The following is a 7,517-nucleotide window of genomic DNA, read 5'->3' as shown; positions in this document are numbered from 1 at the left end:
AAGAAAGGAGATCTCAAACCAGTCGCCAGAGGCTGGCTGGACTTCATTGGGCGTTCTATACTGCCCACTAGCAACCGCTCTGAAGTCACCATCAAAAGAGCAGTGATGATTCATTGCATTATGTTGGGAAAAGAAGTGGAAGTTCATCAGCTCATTTCTTGTGAGCTTTACACAATTGCAAACAAAAACTCCAAAGATGCCAAATTGGCTTATCCAAGCTTAATCTCTCTACTATGTAACGATGCTGGGGTAAAGATGGGAGTAGATGAGTATATCTCAGTTGAGCAACCACTCACCAAAAAGTCAATGGAAGGACAACAAGTGCAGGACGACCCCATCAAGAGGAGAGCACAGGAGTTCCTCCCGGAAATCCCTCAAATTGAATACTGGGGGCGCCTAGAAGCATCTATCACCAAGTTGTAAGAAACTATGGATCAACTGAAGGAAGAACAGCAAAATCAAAACAGCATACTCTGCAAACTGCTTAGGGAACAAGAAGAGCAAGGGCGTGAACTAAAGGAACTGAAGCACCAGAAGCTGTCTCTTGAAGGACCAAGCACCCCATAGACTAAAGAGGCATCTACCTCCCAAAATAAAGGTTGTTGAGTCCTAACTCTGTGATAACCTTTTATCCATTTTAAAAGTACATGAGTATTAGAATTAGAGTCATTTGTCTTTATGTCTTTAATTTCCTTTCTTTTATTACTAATTGTCTGCTTTTTATGCCTATTTTATATTATTTCTATTAAATAATAAATAAAGATTAGAGTCTATACCTTAAAGTTATGAATGTCCTATGAATCCATCACCTTTCTTAAATGAAAAATGTTTTTAATCACAAAAGAACAAGAAGTACATGATTTCGAATTCATCCTTGAAATTAGTTTAATTATTCTGATGTGGTGACAATACTTTTTGTTTTTTGAATGAATGCTTGAACAGTGCATATGTCTTTTGAATTTGTTGTTTATGAATGTTAAAATTGTTGGGTCTTGAAAGAATGATGAAAAGGAGAAATGTTATTGATAATCTGAAAAATCATAAAAATGATTCTTGAAGCAAGAAAAAGCAGTGAATAGAGAAAAGCTTGCGAAAAAAAAAAAGAAAAAAAATTGTGGCAAAAATAAAAGAAAAAGAAAGCAAGCAGAAAAAGTCAAGAGTTCTTTAAACCAAAAGGCAAGGGTAAAAAGGATCCAAGGCTTTGAGCATTAATGGATAGAAGGGCCCGAAGGAATAAAATCCTGGCCTAAGCAGCTAAACCAAGCTGTCCCTAACCATGTGCTTGTGGCGTGAAGGTCTCAAGTGAAAAGCTTGAGACTGAGCGGTTAAAGTCGAGATCCAAAGCAAAAAAGAGTGTGCTTAAGAACTCTAGACACCTCTAATTGGAGACTTTAGCAAAGCTGAGTCACAATCTGAAAAGGTTCACCCAGTTATGTGTCTGTGACATTTATGTATCCGGTGGTAATACTGGAAAACAAAGTGCTTAGGGCCACAGCCAAGACTCATAAAGTAGCTGTGTTCAAGAATCAACATACTGAACTATGAGAATCAATAAAACTATCTAAATTCTGAGTTCCTATAGATGACAGTGATTCTGAGCTTCAAAGGATAAAGTGAGATGCTAAAACTATTCAGAGGCAAAAGCTACTAGTCCCGCTCATTTAATTGGAACTAAGTTTCATTGATATTTTGGAATTTATAGTATATTCTCTTCTTTTTATCCTATTTAATTTTCATTTGCTTGGGGACAAGCAAAAAATTTAAGTTTGGTGTTGTGATGAGCGGATAATTTATATGCTTTTTGGCATTATTTTTAAGTAGTTTTCAGCATGTTTTAATTACTTCTTAGTATATTTTTATTAGTTTTTATTCAAAATTCACATTTCTGGACTTTACTATGAGTTTGTGTGCTTTTCTGTGATTTCAGGTATTTTCTGGCTGAAATTGAGGGACCTGAACAAAAATCTTATTCAGAGGCTGAAGAAGGACTGCAGATGTTGTTGGATTCTGACCTCCCTGCACTCAAAGTAGATTTTCTGGAGCTACATAAACCCAAATGGTGCGCTCTCAAATGCGTTGGAAAGTAGATATCCAGGGCTTTCCAGCAATATATAATAGTCTATACTTTGCTCAAATATAAATGATGTAAACTAGCGTTCAACGCCAGTTTCATGTTGCATTCTGGCGTTAAACGCCAAAAACAGGTTACAAGTTGGAGTTAAACGCCCAAAACAGGCTACAACCTGGTGTTTAACTCCAGAAACAGTCTAGGCACGTGTAAAGCTCAAGTCTCAGCCCCAGCACACACCAAGTGGGCCCCGAAAGTGGATTTCTGCACTATCTATCGTAGTTTACTTATTTTCTATAAACCTAGGTTACTAGTTTAGTATTTAAACAACCTTTAGAGATTTATTTTGCACCTCATAACATTTTACACGTTTCATATTGTATTTCTGATGGCATGAGTCTCTAAACTCCATGATTGGGGATGAGGAGCTCTGCTGTGTTTCGATGAATTAATGCAATCACTACTGTTTTTCATTCAATCACGCTGGTTTCTATTCTAAGATATTCACTCGCACTTCACCCTGATGAATGCGATGATCCATGACACTCATCATCATTCTCACCTATGAACGCGTGCCTGACAACCACCTCCGTTCTATATGCATTAGCTTGAGTGTGTATCTTTTAGCCTCTTGGTTCATGATCAGAGTCTTCGTGGTATAGACTAGAATTATTGGCGGCCATTCCCGAGATCCGGAAAGTCTAAACCTTGTCTATGGTATTCTGAGTAGGATCTGAGAAGGGATGACTATGACGAGCTTCAAACTCACGAGTGTTGGGCGTAGTGACAGACGCAAAAGAATCAACGGATTCTATTCCAACATGAGTGAGAACCGACAGATGATTAGCCGTGCGGTGACAGCGCCATTTGGACCATTTTCACTGAGAGGATGGATGGTAGCCATTGACAACGGTGATCCACCAACATACAGCTTGCCATGGAAGGAGATCTGCGTGCGTAAAGAAGAAGACAGTAGGAAAGCAGAGATTCAGAAGACAGAGCATCTCCAAAACCTCAATCTGTTCCCCACTATTGCATAACAAGTAACCTTTATTTCATGTTATTTAGTTTTCATAAACAAAAATCATTTTTATTACTAATTTTCTGACTAAGAATTACAAAATAACCATAGCTTACTTCAAGCCAATAATCTCCGTGGGATCGACCCTTACTCACGTAAGGTATTACTTGGACGACCCAGTGCACTTGCTGGTTAGTTGTGCGAAATTGCAAAAGTGTGATTGTGATTTCGTGCACCAATTCCTCTTCTGTTAGTAATAATAATACTGTAAGACAACTAAGATAGAGGATTTGAAAACCTGGGATTTTCATAATGCACAATATTCTTGGCAAATACATAATTCATTTGAACTGACCACATATCCCATTTTGAAAACTTGTTTATTTTTTAGATATACTTAGGAATCATGAGGATCTAGAATGTTATTGCTTTCAGTTTTAGTTCAATCTTCTCAGTTTCTAGTGAACTTTAATGTATCTTGTTTTGAGCTATAGATATTATATATTATTCTCACACTAGTTTTTAACAATGACATATCTTGTAGATTAAATTGCTTGATTTGTCCCTGCTATCAACTACAGAGATTGATTGGCTTAACAACTACCACTCACAAGTCTAGGAAAAGGTATAATATTTGTGGTTGACCTTGTTGAGACAGTCTGCAACATCATGTATAGGCAATCCTCATGCAATGCAAGATTATTCCTTTTGTAACTCCACTTAATTTCTATTTTGTATGATTGAATGTTTCATAACGCTTTTAGGTGTCGCGATTGCTGGATGGCTCTGCTCGACAGTTGCTTTGGGACAACACAAGGCCTATTATGCAATGAGACTTGACAGAAGCTAATGGATTTTCATGTTAAGGTCCCATGCCACTTGTGCTTCACGTTCACATTCTGGCGTATCTCACTCCTTCCTTGCTTTGTCTCTAATCAATCTGCATAATTCATATAGCAAACTATGTGTATAATAAAAGAGTGAGAATTAGAGGCTGTAGATATCTCAAGTCAACTCCAGATCATATTCATTGGATTTTAGACTTTTAGTTAGGTAAGACGAGCAATTTAGCTGTTTGCAGTTGCAACTCAGCAGTTACAATTTTATATTCTTTATATAGATTTCTTTTTACAAGACTCTTATTGAATCGAACATTATCATTTATCAACACTTTGTATTTGAAGAAGAAATTTTGAATTTAGTTTCTCAAATAATTTAATTCTATGATGACAAATTAAATTGATCATTTTGTATATAATTGTTAGTATATGATTGCTGATGTATATAATGCATAAAATATATACATGTATGTGAATGCAATCCACCTATGCATGATATTTTATTTATCTTCTAATTATTCTCTTTCATTTTTTTTAGTTTTTAAATTTTGATATTAAAAAATAAATTTTTAATTTGACAATATGTAAATAAGATGAGATTAATGAATGATTTGAAATTAAAAATAAATAACTACAAGGTTTGTGGAGGTTTGAAAATCTCACAAAATAGTTAATTTGTGTTAAATTGAAAAGTCAAATTGTGGGGTTTTAAACTACCACAAAAATGATTTAAAATTACCACAAAAGTTCAATATAAAACCTCCACTAAACATGCAGAAAACCCCTACTGAATAGATTGTGGAGGTTTTTAAAAACCCCCCACAAAAGACCTCATAGCACCTCAAATTTTGGGGATTATAAACTTCCACAAATAAGAAAAAAAACTGCCACAAATAAACAAAAACCTTGTAGTGAACTAGCAGCACTCAAGACACCTCCTATGAAGGAGATGCCTATGATCTAGATCAACCCATGATGGAAGAGGTGAATTACATGGGAGAACCCTATGGAAACACCTATAACTCCTCATGGAGGAATCATCCTAACCGCTCATGGAATGATCAACAGAAGCCTTAGCAAGGCTTCAACAATAATCAAGGTGGAAGAACCTAGAATAGGTTTAACAACAGACCACAATTCCCATCTTCTCAGCAACAGATGGAGACTTCTAAGCAGAGCCTTTTTGAATTAGCAACCATAGTCTCTGAACTCTCTAAGACCACTCACAATTTTATAACAGAAACTAGGTCCTCCATCAGAAATTTGGAGGTACAAGTTGGTCAACTGCGCAAGAGAATTCCTGAGACCCCTCCTAACACTCTTCCTAGTAACACTGAAGTGAATCTAAGAGAAGAGTGCATGGCCATCACTGTAGAGGTTGAGGCCAAACTTGAAGGGGATATTCTGGCATTGAACGCTAGTAAGGAAGACCTTACTGGGCGTTCAACGCTCAAAACGCCAGTGAAGGTATGCATGATGGGTGTTCAATTCCCAATGACACACAAATCCTGGCATTGAATGCCACAATAGGGATAGTTGGCAACCCTCAGTCCACTGAGAACTTCCCTATTAAAGAACTGATAGAACCAAAGTTTCATGATGAGCCCATTGAAGTTTTCCTGAATGCTTGGTTGAAGATCATAGAATCTGCAGAGTACTCCTCCTCTGATGAGGAAGAGGAAACTAGGAAAGAGCAAGTTGCTCAGTTCCTAGGAATTCTGATGAAGCTGAATGCCAAGTTGTTTGGCACAGAGCCATTGGAGGAAGAACCTCCAGTGCTCACCAAGGAACTCAATGCCTTGGTTCAGCAGAAACTACCTCAGAAGCTGTCGGATCCCGGACGCTACCTGATTTCCTGCACCACAGGCACCATTACCTTTTATAAGGCTCTGTATAACCTAGGGTCAAGCATAAAACTTATGCCACTCTCTGTAATGGAGAAGTTAGGAATCTTTGAGGTACAAGCTGCAAGAATCTCACTAGAGATAGTAGACAGGTCAATGAAAAAGGCTTATGGTCGTGTAGAGGATGTCTTAGTAAAGGTTGAGAACCTTTACATCCCTGCAGATTTCATAATCTTGGATACTGGGGAAGAAAAGGATGAATCCATCATCCTTGGAAGACCCTTCCTAGCCACTGCCAATGCCATCATTGATTTAGCAAAGGGAGAGCTAATTCTACAGTTATGGGAGGACCACATCTTGTTCAAGATGCCTAACAGTTGTGCAATACTTAGTGTTCCAACCCTCTCTCTCAGTGCAAAGTTATACAGAGCCCCCAGACACCAATTCTAAGTTTGATATTGGGCAGCCATTATCAAGCACTGAGAATAAAGGTACTAAGAAGAAAGTACCTAAAAGTTGGAGGGATAAGAAAATCCCCACTAAAGGCCTCTCACCTGGCATGAGAGTTGTCTTCACAGACAATCCAGTCATTCCACACACTATGAACAGGATCCTGTCTGTAGAACATGTGGAACTTATCCATGAGAGTACAGGCAAGAAGTTCACTGTAAGGGGCAAAATTCTGAGCCCCTATCCATCTTCGTAAGGAGCTAACCGTCAAGCTAGTGACGTTAAAGAAGCGCTTATTGGGAGGCAACCCATCAATAATTACTGTTTTCTTGTTTTTCTTTAAGTTTATTTAAGTTATTTCAGTTTAATTTTCATATTTGATTAAGTTTATGATCAGGTGCAGTAGTTAGAACAGAAACAAAAACAGTCAGAGCCAGAAATAGAACACCTTGGAGCAGAAACCTTGCTGGCATTGAACGCCAGTCAGGGGTAGAACCTAGGCGTTCAAGGCCTCAACAGAGGCACATACCTGGCGTTGAACACCAGGAAGGAGGTCTCTCAAGGGCATTCAACGCCGAATGAGAGGCACATAGCTGGCATTGAACGCTAGCCAGGAGCAAGAGCTGGGCGTTCAACGCCCACAAGGGGCAGGGAACTCGAATTCCCTAGCCCCTCAGGATCAGTGGATCCCACAGAATCTCCACCTACCCCACCTTCTTCTCTCTCTTACTTTCACTCTTCCCCACATACTCTTCTCTATAAACCATAACCCAATCACATCTATATCACTTCCCAAAACTATCTTTACTCCCACCAACCCCTACCCACTTCAAGTACAAAATTTCCAACCCAATTCCCACCTATTTATTCGAACCCAACCTATCCCACTCCTATAAATGCCTCTTCTTCCTACCATTCATACACACACCATTCATATACTAAAGCCCTTCTTGGCCGAATCCACTATCCCTCTCCATCTCTATTCTCTTCTTCTTCTACTCTTTTCTTCCCTTTTCTTCATATTTTGTTCAAGGACGAGCAAAGCTTTTAAGTTTGGTGTTGGAAAAGCCTTTCTTTTTGCTTTCCATTCACACTTATGGCACCCAAAGTCAGAGAATCCTCTAAAAAGAGGAAAGAAAAAACAGTTGCTTTTACCTCCAAATCTTGGGAGATAGAGAGATTCATCACCAAATCTCATCAAGACCACTTCTATGAAGTAATGGCAAAGAAAAGGGTGATTCATTAAGTCCCCTTTAGGCTAAAAAAGAATGAGTTTCTAGAGATCCGAAGAGAAA

Source organism: Arachis hypogaea, chromosome 16, assembly GCF_003086295.3.
Source record: "Arachis hypogaea cultivar Tifrunner chromosome 16, arahy.Tifrunner.gnm2.J5K5, whole genome shotgun sequence".
In the NCBI taxonomy this organism is placed as follows: domain Eukaryota; kingdom Viridiplantae; phylum Streptophyta; class Magnoliopsida; order Fabales; family Fabaceae; genus Arachis; species Arachis hypogaea.
Note: the sequence above shows the minus strand (reverse complement) of the source record.